Source organism: Apodemus sylvaticus, chromosome 9 (assembly GCF_947179515.1).
Source record: "Apodemus sylvaticus chromosome 9, mApoSyl1.1, whole genome shotgun sequence".
NCBI lineage: Eukaryota > Metazoa > Chordata > Mammalia > Rodentia > Muridae > Apodemus > Apodemus sylvaticus.
In genome coordinates this window covers 94883739-94902962 of record NC_067480.1, presented here as the reverse complement: position 1 = coordinate 94902962, position 19224 = coordinate 94883739, and the positions used below count along the sequence as shown (strand labels likewise).

At 36.7% G+C, this 19224-nt stretch overlaps 2 protein-coding genes across 2 annotated transcripts in view; both read left to right on the top strand.

Annotated features, from left to right (window-relative positions):
- Adgrb3 (adhesion G protein-coupled receptor B3) overlaps positions 1-19224 on the top strand; it is a 349818-nt gene that overhangs the window by 18896 nt on the left and 311698 nt on the right. Inside the window, exon 3 of the mRNA XM_052193366.1 lies at positions 9402-9445. The gene's annotated coding sequence lies outside the window, so the exon portion shown is untranslated. The remainder of the gene's footprint in view (positions 1-9401; positions 9446-19224) is intronic.
- Positions 1-19224, top strand: part of LOC127691977 (adhesion G protein-coupled receptor B3-like) — a 206042-nt gene that overhangs the window by 131533 nt on the left and 55285 nt on the right. The window lies entirely within an intron of this gene.

Below are 19224 nucleotides of genomic sequence, written 5' to 3'. Positions count from 1 at the left end.
TCCACCACAGCAGTAGAAAGCTAAAAGAGCTTGCATTGGAGTTGTCCTCCCAAACAGTTATAAGGTGAAGGTGGTCAAAGTTACATATTGAGACACTCATTAAGAATCAACTAGACTTGAGCACACTGTTTTTCTCCTAAAATCACCTGCCTAGTAGAGTGTATCTTGACTTGACTACTATGTCAACACTGTAAACACCTGATGAAAGGAATCATTGGCAGGGAGAATGGTCAATGTGAGATGGTGGTGGGATAATCAAGACCACAGAAGGATGTCATGAGACAACACCACCTAAGCAGCAAGAGGGGTGTTGAACACCAGATGCTAGATGAAGAATAAGCCTGAAATCTGTAGTTAGGTTGCAGCCCCAAAGCAACTTAGCACAGCTTCTCTGAGTGTGGTGGATAGACTGTAGCTGTGCAAGTCACCTCTACCCATTCTTATCTCTGCTACAATCTCATGTAGTTCTTATTAGGACATATATTCTTGATTATAAACAGAAATAAACCTAGCCTAATCTACCTTCGTGTTTGTTTACTTATTTGAGTTACATGACATCTTAAATGATAGGAAATATGTAGGCTGTTTAAACCCTAGAAGACCCTTTGTTTGCTGAAAGACATAATAAAATGTACTCCATTATTACTGTGAGCAATGTAATCACCTGTGGGTAAGAAACTCTAAGATATATGTATGGAGATAATGAATGTATTTTAAGGCTACACATAAAAAGTTATGACTATAGTTCTACATTTTACTGCTTCCCGTGTGACAAACCATATTCATGAGGAAATAATGAACAGTCAAGTTAATGATGAATCTCTGAACTTAGAAAAGAAAGCTGTTATTCTATCTAAATTCTGTCATCTGCTTAATATGTGCAATGTAAACCTGCAGTGAAAGCTACCTCAAATATATGCTTTCTCCCAATAAATAACCACCCCCGTACTGAGAAGACTGAAAGAGAACTCAAAGACAACTGGTTTTGATGTGCACTTCTTGTTGCACAGGCCTTTGTAACACTCTCTTAGCACAGCCCTCTTGTTCTTTTCCATCCCATTTCGTTTAACTGGTCCTTAATATGATGCTTTCAATAGCATGTCTATGTAAATATCTTGAGTCTTCGAAGTTCTATGTGTAAAAGTATAACACTGTAATTTATATAGTAATGAGGCTTTTAAGATTCTAGATAAATGACAAATTCCTTCCGTCACAGAGACACAGAGAGACAGAGACAGGGAGAAACAGAGAGAGTGTTAAACCAGAATTTGACTTTCTAATATCACTAAAATCCTCTTATATGGAGTATTACTTACCATCGCCTGGAGAGCAGGTTGAGAATATTCAATCTATTCACTCTAGTTGAATATGTGTGTGTGTTTGTGGTGTGGTGTGCATGTGTGTGTGTGTGTGTGCGTGTGTGTGTGTGTGTGTGTGTGTGTATTCTAGTTAAAGTATAATTACATCCCCTGCTTATCCATCCTATGTCACTCCACCCAACCCAAACTTAGTCCAAATTAACAGCCACCTCTTCTTTTACTACTATTTTCCACATGTACATATAAACAAATAAATATATAAATTCAGCATTCGGGGTCCATTCAATGGCACAAGGAATAACCAATAAGGAGTCTTATCTCTGGGGAGGGTGGATGGGTGGGTAGGTGTATGTATGTATGGATAGATGGATGGAGAGAGAGAGAGAGAGAGAGAGAGAGAGAGAGAGAGAGAGAGAGAGAATTTAAAAATGATTCAAGAGGACATTCTCAGTCTTAAGTCTCCCATCTTAAGGCGTTTGGGAGAAAAGAGTATAAGAAGTCATATATGGCAGAATCTGCCTGAAGCATAAAAATGGGCAGAAAAGAAAGAGAAAGTCAAAGTCAAGGGTTTTGTGGCATAGGTAGATCTGCCATCACATCAATCTCTGTTGAGGAACGGAGGAAGAGAAAGAGTCTCATGCGCATCAGGGCACTCAGGCTCTCTCTGGGTTTGGCTGGTACCCAGACAAGTGAGCTCTAAAATGGAAGAGAAGTAATGCTTTGGGGGTTAGAACTCCAAAACTACATCATCATAGCAGTGCAGTCTGCACACAACTGTAATGAGGAATGGTGTTCAGTGTGTCCATGTCCATACTGCATAAGGAGATAGTAAGTCGGTACTTGCCAACATGACTTCAGGAGTATCAGCTCTCCTGAAGGGTAACCCCCTGACAATTTTCTGTAATCTTTTAATATTGTGGGTTATTTAGAATTTTATGTCTCCATCAGGGCCAAATGGATGAATTGGATCTCTTTTTTTTTAACTAAAACTTGTAAGTATTATTATTATTGTTATTGTTATTATTGTTATTATTATTATTATTATATATTTTTTGGGAGAAAAGAGTATAAGAAGTCATATATGTCAGAATCTGCCTGAAGCAGAAAAATGGGCAGAAAAGAAAGAGAAAGTCAAAGTCAAGGGTTTTGTGGCATAGGTAGATCTGCCATCACATCAATCTCCGTTGAGGAACGGAGGAAGAGAAAGAGTCTCATGCGCATCAGGGCACTCAGGCTCTCTCTTTTTTTTTAACTAAAACTTGTAAGTATTATTATTATTGTTATTGTTATTATTGTTATTATTATTATTATACTTTATTTTGTTTTGTTATTGGAGACAGGGACTCCCTGTGTAGTTATGGCTTTCTTGGAACTCATGCTGTAGACCAGGCTAGCCTCAAACTCAAATCCTTCTTCTCTGTCTCTTAAGTGCTGAAATTATTTATGTATAACATTGATGCCTGGCTACATAGATTTTAAAAATTAACAAAAATCTACATTTGTATAATGGTCATGATTTACCAGGACAAAATAGCTTTCCCATTAGACTATTATTGGTCTCCACAGAGCCCTGTATTTCCACCCTCGCGAATGGTATTTTAAATCTTTAGGTAAGCATTTTGGATACTTCTTTCTGCCTTGTCCATGGCTTTATGAATTCTTAGATGAGTGATTATGACACATCTTCCTTCATCAGTTGGTATGTTATCAGGAAAATGAGAGGAGAGGACTGACACCTGAGGTCAGGTAATCCTTGGTGACCAGCAAACCTGCTAATTGTCTGACTAGCTATCTACCAATACTTATTTATCTTTTTATATTTTGTTTTATTTTCTTTTAGGGGATATTTTAATAAAATTATATTTCTGAAACTAAAATAATCCTGGACTTTGAAACAACCTTCTTTTTCTTGTTATAAAACTAAAATTACTAGTTCATTAATTTTACATGTAATAATAGTAGTTGCAATAAGATGGCATCAACTTCATTAAATAGCCTTCCCCTGATAAGTAGAGAACACCTTACTATGGAAAGAAAATACCCAGAAGAGCAAGACATGTAACTTAGTTGTCATGGACACTGAGAAAGAAGGGATCTATCCTAAAATGTTCTGCTGTACTCTCACTCCCTTTAGTGCATGTGGACAGCATATTTTTCTAACTATGAACCATATATTTTATTTTTAATTGGCAAATAATAATGATTTACATTTATTGGTTGCAAAGTGATGTAACGATACATGTGTACTATCTAAAATGATTAAGTCATGCTAATTAACACATCTATTATCCCAAAAAGTTTCATTTGGACAGGGAAAAAATGACTTTCAGTGATATATTGCCCAGAATTGTGACTGTAGTAAATTATAAAAAGATGTATGTCTCCAAATTATTGAATGAGTAGATACTAAATTCAAAATATCTCCATTTTACTTCTTTTAAAAATTATTATTATGTGGGGATATGCCATGGCACATGTGTGGAGATCAGAGATCAAATTTTTGGAGGCAGGTCGTTCCATATTTACCTGGGTTCTTAGATAAAGGCTAGTAATACAATGAGCCTCTAGTTACTTTCAGACACTCCAGAGTGCCTCTGCATCTGAGCCAGTGTCTCCAACCAGTTCCAGCCAGCCTCGGTGCTTGCTCTGAAGGGCATCAATAAGGTTCCAGCTCCTCTTTTTGCCAACAGATTTTTTTTCCCTCACAACCTAATTTTGTAGAGTTTGTATTAGACTTCCCTGACCCCTTCCTCTGGCCTCATCTGCATCCTCAAGAGTTACATTATGGGAGAAAAATCCAGTTATGGATAACTCTGTAGAACCATTTCACCCTATAAGATGCCAAGTCCTCTGTACACAGAAAGGGAAACACAGAAAGGGAAAGAGAGAATAAATAAATCAAATGAGACACATCGACCATGCTGCAAAACAAACACATGTTTTGGTTGGTGTTAAAACAGAAGGAAAATCTAAAAGGAAACAGTGACAGCACTTATGGGAGAGTGCAGAATCTCTGTCGTTGTTGTCAGTGCTGCAGGAGTTGACACAGAGCTCCATACCATCACCTCCATCAGCTCAAGTGTCTTCTCAATCAGTAGGGACCTTCATGCTGGTATAATAGGATCAGCATAGCCTCAGAAGAGAATGTTTGGGCCAGTGTAAGATAGAGTTAAGGTTTAATAAAAGTTGAAAGACAAGCAGATAAGGAAGTGATAGAGACACATGAGAGCATTGCTGTGGGCTTCTCAAAGAAGCATCTCAGATTAATGAAAGATATTTTAAATACTTCTTTTCTTCTTTATGTGTGTGTATGTGTACATGTGTGTACATGCATGTGTGTATGTGCATGTGTGTATATGTGTGTATGTGTATACCCAGTGTGCATAAGAAAATAAAGTACCTGGAAAGGAACTATGGATACTCTGCAATTAAGGTAGTTTTGAACTGCCTGATATGGGTGCTGGGAGTCAAATTCTTGTCCTATAAGAGCAGAAATTTCTCTAACAGCTGACCCATCTCTCCAGCCCAGCCAGCCAAAGACATTTTTGACATAGATTTAGGAAAAGATGTTAGGAGAATGATGCTCAAATAAAGAACAAACCTCACGTGTGATTACTGTCTCCTCAACAAAGAACAATAATTCAAATATCCTAGTGAAGAACATATATAAGATGTAGGGAAACTGATGGACTTTGTTGTGTCATGAGTTTCTACAGAATCCTTCATTTCCACACCAGAGGTCACTGAGGTTACTGAAGGGGTTTGGGAATTGTATTTTTTATAAAGGAGGTTCCCAGGGAGATTTCTAGTATACCTCAGTTTACAGCTAGGAAAAGAGAAAGGCCTCAAACAAATGTTAATTGTGCTGGAGTTTGTGACCCTTGGGTGCCCTGAGGCTTCAACCAGACTCCAAGTTAATAAACTACTTTCCATTCCCAACAGTCCTTTAGGTTCCTCCATTTTTCCAACCTGTCTTGTAATTAGGAAATTTGAGACACATGCCGTTTTAAAATGCTTAAAAGTGTGTAGCCAAGAATTTTTAAATTGATTTGAATTGTGCCATTTCTAATGGTGCCTACAGAGACACAATACTTGTTTTGATAAGAAAAAATGACAATAACTGTATATTTTCCAAACTTTTTCAAATGTATGCAGTCTCAGTGCATTTAAGTGTCAATTATATGCACAGTTTGGTAAATTAGTCTTTAGCCCTTCTGTCCCATGTACCTGCCGGCTTCCATTTGTTAGTGAACTTAAGGCCAGCTTGTGCAGGTTCCCTCCCGGCTTGCTTACTTTCTGCTTGTTCCTGTCATTACATTTTCTTTCTGCTTTCTGTAACTCTCACCATTCCATCATCGATACCCCGAAAGAAGAACCTGGAAATTATAACAAATAATTTACAAGTACATTCTTGGCAGAACAGTCGGCCAGTTTTGGGGGGTGACTTTACTGTCTCTGAGTTCCTTTGTTGATCCCCTTCTTCACACTTCCCCCCTTAAATAATATGTAACTGTGCCTACCTAAGTATTGCGTTAACCGTATTTGCTGTTCTCTGTACTTATGAAACTTCTAATGTTTAATTACTGATCACGGTGCCTCAGTCTATACAGTGACAACTGCCCTCCATGTGCAGTTGTCTATCCAGAGAAGCATTTGCCTATTTTATGTATGCCTAGTAAGATGGCACATTTCATACCAATGTTAATTCTCATTGGGCGGTATTAAAATTTTGATAAGGACAGGAAGTGAGAGAAGCATGAAATAACATCTAAAAGATAAAAGGGTAGGAAAGACAGAGGAAGAAGCCAAGTTTACTGTGGAGGAAACGGAAAAGAAGCGTTCTCATCACTGGAACTCTAATGGAGGAGTTAGGGGAAGGACTGAAAAGGTTTCCAACCACAAGGGAAGAAAACCAGTTTCAACCAACCTAACCCTTACCTCCCAGAGATCCCAGGGAATAAACCACCAACCAAAAAGTATAAATGGAGGGAACAATGGCTTCAGCTGCATATGTAGCAGAGGATGGCCTTATCTGACAATGGGAGGGGAGCCCCTTGGTCCTGTGGAGGACTGAGGCCCCAGCGTTGGGTTGGGGAATACAAGGGCAGTGAGGCAGGAGTGGGTGGGTTAACACCCTCATAGAGACAGGGGGAGGGCAAGGGGATAGGGAGTTTGCAGGGGCCAAACCAGGAACAAGAAATGTTCTGATCTTCTTGCTTTTATGCAAAGTTTGACCACTACAAGAAAACAGATATCCAATGCTTTACGATTGGATTGCATTCATTTTCTAGTATTATTTTCTCTTGTTTAAACCAGTGATGAATTTAAATAATTTGGAAATATCAGGCACTAAGGCTAGAGAAATGTGTCAGCAGTTAAAATAATTTGTACTTCCTGAAAGGAAAAAGTTTCTAGTTCCAGAATCCAAATGGAGGCTCATAACTATTGGTAACTCCAGTTCCATAGGATCAAATGACCATCTCTAGCCTTTGCAGGTCTCAGACACACATATAGTGCATAAACATACATTCAGACAAACCGTTTGTATCCAAAACATTTGGTGTGCTGACCTATGGAGGGAGCAACAGTGTCAACAGGCCAGACCCCCTGGAGCTCGAGGGAACTGGACCACCAACCAAAGAGTACACATGGAGTGACACATGGCGCTGGCCACATATGTGGCAGAGAACGGCCTTGTTGAACATCAGTGGGAGGAGAAGCCCTTGGGCCTGAGGGTGTTCAATGCCCCAGTGTAGGGGAATGCCAAAGCAGGAGAACTAGAGTGGGTAGGTGGGGGAGCACCCTCATAGAGGCAGGGGAGGGGAGGTAGTATAGGGGGTTTCCAAAGGGGAGAACTGGAAAGGGGAAAACATTTGAAATGTAAATAAAGAAAATATCCAATCAAAAAGAAAAAAACCCAGCATATAACAAGTATCCTGTAGTATAAAAAGGTGTAACTTAATTCTTAGCTAAAAGCATATTTCTCACCTACACTTGGTTTAAATATTTATGAAATGTATACTTCCAAATCCTCAACAAAATTGTAATAAACCAAGGATAATGAGCCCCTTGGAATGAAATATTAGATAAATAATACATATCTGTATGCTATAACATTTTAACTATTTAGAATTTATAGAACATTTTAGCTATTCAGAATTTATCAGAAAAATTAATAAATTCATGAATGCAAGGACAACCAGATAAGATCTGATAGAGGTAAAAATCAATGAGGTACACCCTTTCAGCACGCTGTTATGAATATGAAGATGTACTCCTTGCTTTAAAATGTGAGGAGAACTATGCCCTCCATAAAACCTTCTCTGACTAGCACAGACTACGTGTTTCATGCTCAGGAATATCTGCCTTGTGATATAAGCATCTCTTCATATGTTATAGAAACATTCCATGGACATTGTTTCTTCTTCACCTGCTATAGGACTATGGCCATTTGTTTTTTGTTTTTTGTTTTTTGTTTTTTTTTTCAGGAAAGAAAGTATATTTATGATATACTCGGTAGTTCCTCAAAGCATAGTTTCTGACTCGTCTTGTTTGACAAGAAGTAAGATGTCTTGAGTATGTTGTTTTGAAAGTAAAATTGCGATATCATTCATGTTAGACTTATTAATACATAGCTATTAAAATTGATAATAAATAAATGAGGCTTAGTGGGCTTCATAAACTTTAGTGATACTGTTTTTTTAATTTTAATAAAATTTATTTATAAGTTGACAAATATCACTCGTCCCTCCATAACTCATTCCTAGACATTCAGGAAGTTCCTATAAACCCTGTAATTATAAACTTCAGGGTCTCATCCTTGCTTGTTTCCTAAGGAATAAGTATACTTGGAAAATAGCATAGTACCCCATGTCGGCGTTGTACTTTTAAACTGTGTTGGCCTGTTCAGTATTTTTACCATTGACTTAGTTAGATAAGGACGTAATCATGTTTGTGTTTTAATCCTGAAATGATTCAAAGCTTAGAAAGAATAATGAATGTATTGGATGCCAAAAAATAAAATTAAATTAAAATGCTCCCAATAAATGTCTGTGTAAGAAGCAATGTGAGTAATACCACTCCACTTTAGAAAGAGATTAAGCAACTAGCAGATATAATCTTTAATTTGAATTATTATAAACATGTTTTCTAAATTGGAAAAGAAATAGTACCACTTTGCTATGCACAGATTGGACTCAAGTGAATGATTTCGCTAAATGGACTTTTAAGATGTGTTTCAGGAAGTATGTATTATAAAGAATAAGAGAACATGAAACCACGGGATGTGTTTAATGGATAAGTAATGCCTTGGGAGCATGATAGAATTTTTAAATGTGTAAATATTTTATAGAAAGAATTGAGTTAGTTTCAGGGGGAGGGGGTGGTGGGGCTGTGAACAGAAATTAAGAATTTTCCAGTATCAGAACTATTCAAAACAGATTACTTGGATTGACTCAGTGTAGGAAAACCATCTTTTATCCTAAAGGCTATGGTGGGTACTCAAACACATCATCATTCAAACGCATAAAATTCCTATTCTTAGAGCTTCATTACATATAACCTCACTAAAGTATGACCTGTTGATTACAGTTTTGTTTGTTACAGGACCCTGATAATGGGCAGTTAGCACAATCCTGTTCTCTAGAAAAAGCTAACTAGTAGATGACATGGAGGTGGTGTGATCACATGTGTAATGCAGGAAATTTTGTTCAGTAATAAATGTTGTCAATACTTTGGTCTTCATAAAGTAATTGAACAATTATAAACAGGGAAATAAATGTGACATAGAAATTACTGTAATGAGGATCTACACAATGCATGTGGCATTTGGTTTTCTTTTTCAACAAACTAAATACCAATTATAGTTGTAATAAAGATACTGCTGTGCTAGAATTTCACAAAATGTGGTATGAAATCAATGGGAAAGAAAATGTACATTTCTCACAGGAAAAATTACTTTGTGGTATATCTTTAACATGTCTTTCACTGAGAGATTACCAAGTCCTTCATTTTGTATTTCATACAATTCATCAGTCTTTATATGTGGACTTATGCTATCTTTTATTCTCTGATTATTTTTAGGGCACTTTGAATCCATATTGCGTGTTATGGGATGACTCAAAATCGTAAGTGGCCACCGCTTTATAATAGTTCATTATGATTAATTTTCAAAGCACATCTAATAATTTTAGCTATGTGATGTTTAGCTGGACTATAAAACAATGGGAATGAGAGTTTTTCTCTGAAGACGTGCTTCCTCTTGAGTCTGCAGGGTAGCATGACTAATACATCTGTGGTATCACAATATCATGTTACTTTTCCAGAGAAGATTATATATTGTGTAAGGCATATTGGAATAAAATCCCATGGGGATACTTTTTAAGCTCTGCTATTTTGGAGTTATAAAATCTCAAGTATTTTCCCATAATGCCTTAGTAATTCAGGTTAGCATTGCAGCAGGAAACAGCGAGGTCTCTGACCATTTAACAAGACTACTTATGACCTAAAGTCTGTTACAGGAGTAATGTAAAATATATATGAACGTTACCAGGTATACAGGTATTTAGCTGAATGATTTTTAATATTTATTCGTATATTTTATGAATTCATGCATACAAAAGTAAGTAATGGCACTAAACAGACATGAGGAGGCTTCCATGTTTTTTATTGTTATTCTTATAATTAATTGCAGTGTCTGGTTAAGCTCATCATAAGAGTAATGATAACTCTGAGGTTTTGATGGAAAAAGGTAAAAAAAAAAAACTGGTAGTTAATTCTTAGAGTCATATGTATTCCAAACTTTTTGCTTTGCTTTGCTTTGATTTGTTTTGTTGAATAGGGGGCCCAATAAATGCCAAATGAAGCCCACGTATAATACTGCCAGATGTGTGTTCTTGGAACATTTTCTCAGTGCCATTCATTCTAAATATGATCTATCTCTAAGATTTTTTATGATGCTACAGTTTCTCATCAGAGAGTCTAAAAGGGAATGTCGTTAGAACTCTAGGAATTATAATTATGTTTGAGCCTAAATACTTGGTGAAATTTTTAAATTAGTTTTTCTCATGAGGACAAAATCAGTAATATTAATTATTTGGGGCATAATTTCTGATATTTTATGGCTTGTCTTTTGGAACCCTAGAGCTATAAGAAGAAACCAAACTTGCTCTCTTGATAGCATGGGCTGAATACTCTGATGCATGTCATTGGTGCTTTTGTTTAAAAATATTGTTGAGAAATTTATCATAGTAAGATTTTCCAAAACTTTGCTACCTCACTCAACTGCTAGAGAAAATGTTGGCTGTGTATTCTAAATTACTTGGGATGTTTCATGCCCAAAAAGGGTAAAAGGTTATAACAAATCTAAATGAATGTTTTCTGCTAAAGAAAAATCCATGATATTTTATATTCTTTGGTGAAACAATATTAAGATTTTATGTCTGTCAATAATCAGCAATTTGATTTGAATAATAAGAAACTTGAGGGCTTTTTTTTTTTTTACTGAATAGAATATATGACTATCGATGTCAAAACTGTGAAAGAAAAACTAATTAGAACTACTAATGGGACACTTCAACATGACAAGAAGCATCCCCAGGTTGATATCTAGTTTGGTTTCCTTTCAGAAAGCAGGTGCTAGTTTTAATTTATAAAGCTGTTGGTGTGTGATATCTGGGGTTAGGGTTAATCTCAGAAATCAATCATACTCTTTTTATTTCTCAGCATCTGCTTGGGAGTTGAGTAATATCTATCTCAAAGAACATCAGGAGCTTGGCAAAATTAAGCTCACACATGATCCTTGAGGGAAACCGTTGAGGAGGGGATGTATGTGTTCTTGCATCACTAAACAGATCATCCAGGAAGACCAGTATTGCTCTCACTTAACTTCCTTGATAAATCTGTTAAAGGATTAAACAGTTTTCCAGAGTGAGAGAATTCATCTCTTCACAATTTTTTTTCAGAGTGTGCCTTGGCTAGAAATCTTTCCTAAGTGAGTTTAAACAAGGTAATCCTATAGCTTCTTTTCACAACTATTCAATTTAATTGTATTTCATGTTAAGGTGTAGAATAATTTTAGTGATACAGTAATTACATTTAAAGATAAACTGATGAAGGAAATTAATAGTGGATAGACAGTAAGATGTCTCTTTATACAGGAACGGGATGTAACAAACATCTCATTAGGTTTTTTTATTTGTTTGAAGTCTCAGAAAATAGACCTGGGTACCCTGGAACAAGTTATGTAGACCAGTCTGTCCTCAACTTACAGACATCCTACTGTTTCTACTTCCAAATTCTAGCTCACAATGTTAGTAATCCCACAAGAGAGCACAGCAAACAGCCTTGCATGCAGAGGACCTGGTGCACATGCAAACCCCGTGCTTGACTTTTATCTCTCTGCAAGCCCATGTGAGCCCCGCATACTTGGTCAAGTTCTCTTGGTGCTCTCCATCTTCTGTGACTCCTACACCCTTTCCTCCCCACTTCTGCTAGATTCCCTGATCTCTGAGGTGAGAGACCTAATGGAGACCTCACCTGTATACTGTCTTTTGCATATTGTCTGGCTGTGGGTCTCTGCACCTACTTTCATTTGCTTCTGGTGGAAGCCTCTCTGATGACACCTGGACATGGTACCAATCTATGAGTATAGCACAATATCATTCAGAATCATTTCATTGAGTTTGTTTCCAGTCTCGTTCTGTCCTATCCTAAGTCTCTGAGCTATTCAGTCTCCAGTTCCTGGCCATACAGGCAATGCAGGGCATGAGCTATCTCTTGTGTCATCAAATTCAAATTAAGCCAAATATTGTTTGGCGACTCACACATCTTCTGTGCCACCATAGCCCCAGCACATCTTGCAGGCAGGACAGATTTTAAGTGCAGGTGTTTGTGTCTGGGTTGGTATCTAGGTTCCTCTATTTCTGTACCTGCAGAGTACCTTTTGCACCTAAGGCACTAGGACTTAGGGTGAAGGCCCTATGTTCATTTAGCTGTGTGAAAGTTGTCAGTTCTCAGAAAGTGACCTTATGTCCCAGCATCAGCCTAGGTTGTTTGGAGTTCTCCATGGGACTTCTTGGGTCAACAACTCAACCAAATGTAACTCAGTTCCACCACTTGAAGACTTGTCTGGCTACAAATAGCCAGGTCAGACTCCATTTCTTCCATCACTAGGAGTTCTACAAGGTTACCTTTATTGCTTCCAGAAAGTTTCCACCACCCTACAGAATGACCTAAGTAACCCCCCTCAATTCCAGCTGTCTCTCTCCACTCTCTCTCCTGCATCTATCTCCCACCCCACACCTGATCCCTTTTGCTCCCATCCCTACTGGCTGACAAACCACATTCAAAACCTTTCCTTCTTCCTCTTCTGAAGGAAATCCATACTTCTACACTATAGGCCTCCCTTACATACTATGGATTATAGCATGATTATCATTTAATTAACAGCTAATAGCCACTTTCAAATGAGTACATGCAATACTTATTTCTTTGGCTCTGGGTTACCTCATTCGGGATGATATTTCTAGTTGCATTAATTTGTCTGAAAATTTCATGCTTATAAAAAGAAAACATTGAAAAATACAACAATGTGTAAATGTACCGCCATGTGTTCTCTTTGGTTGGTGATTAAGTCCCTGGAGGTTCTGGGGGTACTAGTTTGTTCATATTGGTGTTCCTTGATTCTTAACAAAGCACATTTTTTTAACATAGCAAATTAATTCAGAGATAATTCTTAACAAAGCACATTTTTTTAACATTGCAAATGAATTCAGAGATTGCCCTGCCTTTGAAAGCGCAGACAATAAGCTAGCTGAGTGGGACCCAGCTCTGAGATCACCTTTTCTACCATGCTTTAGTTATATAGTCACTTTTTGTGTGTGTGTGTGTGCTTCAGCTATTTTGGACTAATCAGAACCTGCTGTAGTGGGATAGCTGGACTTTGAGACACATTGGTTGTATTCTTATGTTAGCATGTAGGCATCTGGGTTTAAGTGCTGATTTCTGGGTTTTTCTTGGATGAGCTGGAATTTTTTCCTTGTTTTCTCTTCCCATTCTAGATTTTTTGAGAGAACGCATTTGCTGAGTGTTGCTTGTCTTTCTAACCCACACAGCTCATGTATTTATGGGGGAATTCTGGTGTTGGACGCTGGAGGAATGGGAAGCCAGGGGAAAGGTCTCAGGGATTCACAGGAGGCGTGGAAGAGGTTAGGGAAGCTGCCCACGATGTGCAGTTTTATTGCCATGGGTGACTCTGAGAATTGGGTCTGGAGTACTAACGAGAATGGGCAAGGCCTGAAAGCATCCCCCCTGGTCTTCTGCCAAGGGTGCCATTTTTCCTCGTTTCAGAGTTAGTGAACTGTTTGCTTTTTTCCTTTCCAAGCACTATAAGAAACAAGCTTTATATTTCTTATACATTACACTTTGAATGCTGCTGTACATGCTTGTGCCATTATATGTCCAACAAATACCCACTAGCCAGCTTTGTGGAAGGACGGGGGCTAGCCTGCATCCTACACTGATTCGCTAGTAATCGATAGAAGTCCTCCTGCTTCTGCTTTGCTTTAACAGCCTAGGAATGCTTCTATCAGTTACTAGAAACTAGAACTGTTCATGCATCAGGCTCATACTTCATGTTTCAATCCTATTTATAATATAATCTATTTCCTAGGTGATGCCTGGAAGAAGCTTTTTAATTGACTCGCATTAGATACTACATATATAAACTATTTTGAAATAGATTTTGCTCTTTCTTTGGCTCAATAATTATTGTAGAATGCAGATTTTTTTTAAAGCTTAAATTGAAGCTGTAGAGATGGCTCAGCAGGTAAAGGCACTTGTTTTTGTATAAGATCTAAATTCAGTTCACAACATCCATATGGTACCTCACAGCTGTCTATACCTCCAATTCCAGAAGATTGCTATGAAGACCATATTGGTATTTTCCAGATCTGACCCTGCCTCAAAAAAGGAGGCAGGCAATACAAAATTAATTTCCCTTCAAAATTATAAGATTAAAGTTTCAGTGGAAGAAAACACGATAAACTAAACTCAACAAAAAAGACTATAGTTGTGTTTTTCAACCTTACTATGTATTCTTGTTTGAGGAAGCACCATAAATATATGTTTTCTCAAAAAGTCATGATTGAAAATGGCCTTGTTTCGGCTTTCTTTAGGAAAGTTTTCCTTTGTATCCTTAAAACTTTTTTTTTAATATTTTAAATTGCAACATAGATTTTTATATTATTAAGTCTTAAGTGTCTAACTTCCTGAAGAAGTTTTCATAAATTTGTTAGTATGTGAATGAACCCTTTTAAACTGACAAAGTTTACGTAAGTACCATAATCCTAGCAGCACATTGTGTCAATTAGCAAGGTTCCTTTACTGCACACCTAAGACTAGGGAAATGCTGCATGATTTTTTTGTTGTTCCCTGTCATGGCCCTCTGTCACAGAGACTGGGAAAACCCAGTCTGTGGCATGACTCACTACTGTCTGCTCTTGTGAAATAAAGTTCTGTGAGGCTGGTGACGCCTCCTTGTTGTTTGGGGTTGTTGTACTATATAAACCACAAAGCTGAGTCGGAGCAGAGGCTACAGTGCCCACAAGTACTAAAATATGTAGTCTTTAACTCTTGTATATGTTAAACAAGTTACCCACCACTGTCAAAAACACAGCTTTCAAGCATTTTTTTTTCCTTTTCCAGCACACAAAAAAATATTGATTATAGTTCACATCAGAATAAACTAATGAAAATGTTTGTAAACTTGGGTCAGCATGGGCTACCCAAGAGTAGAGAGAATCAGTGCCTCATTACCTCTGGAGTCAGTCATCTTTCCAAACACAGCTTCTCCTGTATCCTGTCTCATCTTCATGTAGAATTCTGAAAGTTTCCTCTTGACCTTCTAGTCTCATCACCTCTCTCCCAAGTTTCTGATCAGCATTATTAAATTTTTTGTTCCTCTGCGGTGATCTGAGTATCTTTTGAGTTCACGAGTGGAAGTTACATTTCTACCATGTGGTATCAAGAAGGTGGAAACTGAGTATGGTGCTCACAGGAGGGGTCTTTGTGGACAGTGAAGATAAATAATGTCATCTCAGTGAGCTCCATGACTGTGTGCTGGTGGTGTCATATAAAGAAAGCATGCTGCATGCTGTCTTTTGCCTTGTGATGACTTCTGCCCCCGCAGGGCTGCCACATCATCACCAGATACAGGCTCCTAATCTTGTTCTTCCAGAATAAAGTTCTATCATTTATGCAGTTATCCAGCCTCGGGTATATTGTTAGAGTGATGCAGACGGACAATTATATAATCTCTCATTTATCCATTTTAATGGGACTTCCAGTTTACTAATTATGCCTTCAGTTTTGTCCATACTGTTGATCATCCACAAAGCTTATGTGTAAATTAATAATTGTCACATTTCTAGAAACTCTATTCCATGACTTTTAATCTATTACTTTGCAGATTCCCTATTTTTCTGTGGGCAAATTATCTTTTAATTTCTTTATTTTATGTGCATGGGCATTATTCTTGCATGTATATCTATGCACCAGAACATGCACAAAACCTTTGGAGGGCAAAGAAGGTATTATAACTCTAGAGATTTGATTTATCAATGGTTTTGAAATATCAAGTAGGGTGCTGGGATTTGAACCTGGGTCCTCTTGGAAAGCAGCCAGCACTCATAACTACTTAACCATATCTCCAGTTCAAATCTATTAATATTTGTATATTTTTAACTCAGTAAATACAATTGATTTCATAATCTGATTAAAAATTTTTATTTGAACTCTTTGTATGTCCATTAATACTCTCTTTCCCTCTCAAATTTTAACTCATAATACTTTATTGTTTTAGGGTACTAAGTTATGAAATGTTAATTGTCTTATCCAAATTATGGCTGAAAATTTCTTGAGGCTAAGGGTGAAGAAATATTTCCCAAAGGCTACTATTTTCCTGTTCTTGATGATATTTCTTGAACTCAGGATGCCTCACACTGGACTGATTGGCATTCCTGGACCACTTCTGTATTGTGAACACAAGGAGCAAGCACACTAGATTATGATTTTTACTCATAGTCCAGAGTTTTTAGTAGAATTAAAATGCCAAATTTGATCTTTAAAGTTCTTATTTCTGGGAAGAAAAATAGGAATGTATGTCTCCTCCCACCTAAGTTAAACATCACATTGGTGTCACATCATAGTTCTCAGGAAATACTACTTCAAAGGATCTTGAGAAGACATGGTTTATAGACTTTACATTTTTCGTTCAATATCACAGCAGTATAAAATTCCCACCTGTGTTTGGTTATTTGAAGACAATAAGTAAGCTACATTAATACTTGTAAATTCCCACTTACTAACAGATTTTGGAAAAGGGCACTATATATTCACTAATTCATTTGACAACTGGAGAACCTATTATATGTTTCACCACTGAAAGTCTTGACACATGAATGTTAACATCCGCAAACACTTGACATATAGGCCATCATAGGTAAACTATACTCTTTTGTTAAGATCAGAAAAATAAAGCATGTAGCTTAGCGCAATTATTATATGCATAGTCATTCAACTTATTCCTAGGTGCTATTGTACTGATTTTGCAAGTTCCCTGAAAGATCGTTTTGTTGCCTTCCTGGGTCATTTATGCAGCTCCATGAATGGTGATAGAATTCTCGCTGTCCAAAATCCCATGTGTTCTTTCTTCTGTGTATTCCCTAAATATCCTTTTCCCAGATCTTTGAATGATCTTTATTCTAACGCTTCAATTAAATTGTGTGATGTCAGAAAAGTGGTAAAGATAAAATAATGGAATGGAAAGGAAACATTACCTGATGTTAAAACAGCAAACAGCTTTGATCACAAAAGACAGTCTGATTTATTTATTTAAAACAATATTTTTTGTTTGTTTGTTTGTTTGTTTGTTTTTCATCAGTTTGCTTAATGCGTTAAAATATTTAACTACCACATTGATAGACTCTTTAATATTTTTGGATGGTACTAAAATTCAAAGCTGAAGGCCTGTGGAGATAGCTCAGCTGTCAAGAGCACTTACTGATTTTGTAGAAGTCTTGGGTTCAATTCCTGGTACCTAAATCATAGTTTAAAACATTCCAAGACATATGATGCCCTCTTTAGATGTCTTTGGGCACTAATCTCACTTATGGAGCTTATACATACATACAAACAAAACTCATGTTGACTTTGATTTTTTTAAAACTAAAATCAACTGTATAGATGAAAACATGTTAGACTTATCTCTACACAATGTCCTAGCTACAGATCCTTACAATGATAATAGATAGTAGTTTTCTGTAGTCAAAATGCTTACCACATTAATAATGTTTTAAAGAGGCCATAATGTTTGAAGTGAGTAATATTGTTCAATGTTATTTTCATTATTAAAAAAAAAGTAGCAGGAAGTAAGGACCCTTCCAAGTTTTCCAGTGTAGGCTACTTATCCACTTAAAATTATGTAAACGATAGTTAACCATTTGTTACTATAGTCCTGCATAGCATATGTTAATATCTCAGACATACCTCGACTTCTTTATGGTCCATATTAGTCTCTAAATCAAAACATTCCTTGTTTTTCAGAGTAGTGATAATAATCACAAGAAGCAGTACTCTATGGCTAAAACAACACAGGTGTTTCAGTTAACATTTTCTACATGCCTACGTTGTCCCATTCATTAGTTTCTTGGTGGGAAAAATAAGCAAACGTCTGGTTATATTGTTTATTGTTATCATGGACTTCATGCTACAGAAAGGATTTTTAAAGGAGTCATACTTCTCAGGAATGTCCTCAATATTGATAAGGGAAAATAATTGAAGATAAATAAGGAAAAGCAGCATTATCAGCTGATTCTTAGGTGCCACAGAGTCTCTGCTCAGTGTCTGCATCAAAAGGAACACTGGATGAACTAATCTTGCACCAACTTATTCTGAATTTACTTAAGAAAGTCATTGAAGTTGAATTGTTAAGTATTTACATAAAGTAAATATTACATAAAATCAATTGTAAGAAAATTTCAAATTTGTCTGATCTTTAACAGCAATTCATATTGTTCTTAGGGTCTCTGAGATGACCCCCAACATACTCTTTTGACAGAATTCAAGGTTTATATTGTTAAAATATTAATGGCCATACTATTATTAAGAATAATCTGGAAGTTACTAGAAAGATAGGCTACTGGTCAGGTTCTTAATAATATCTGTGGTTCAATGTTTAAATGATTGAAAGATAAAGTTTCTTGTGATTAAGATTACACAATGCATGAAATGCTTGGCTTTTTGTTGCCGTTTTGCCATTTGAATGATTGCGGCTAAAATTTCATTTACTTCTGCATCTTATAAATAACAGCTGAACATCTTCTTTAATATTTAATATGCAATTTCTTTCCTCTATTTTAATTATCATCATTATCTACTTGTATCACAGAGAAAATATACTTTACACATACTTGCTATAAATTCTCAATAATCAATTTAAGCTAATGCTTATTCTTAGATGTTATTGAACAGGTGTTACTAGTTTATTTTCTATTACTTGAATGAAATACTTGAGGCTGGGAAAATTATATAGCTCACAGTTCTGGTGTCTGAATGCCTAAACAAAATAGAATTGGTTCCCAAAATGACCTCATTCATGGCAGAAGACTTGACAGTAGAGGGAAAGATGAGAGAGCCCCCAGTGATGTCATGACTTCCACTAGGTTCTGCCTTTTAATCCCATCCTATTTGAAAGAAAAGTCCAACGCAAATCCTTAAGGATGCATTCAAACAATATGTAAACCACAACAGCAAGTAGTCATATATACACATACAGTCATGTGTGTGTGTATGGGTGTGTGTGTGTGTGTGTGTGTGTGTGTGTATCTTAAAATGTTGACTAGTATTT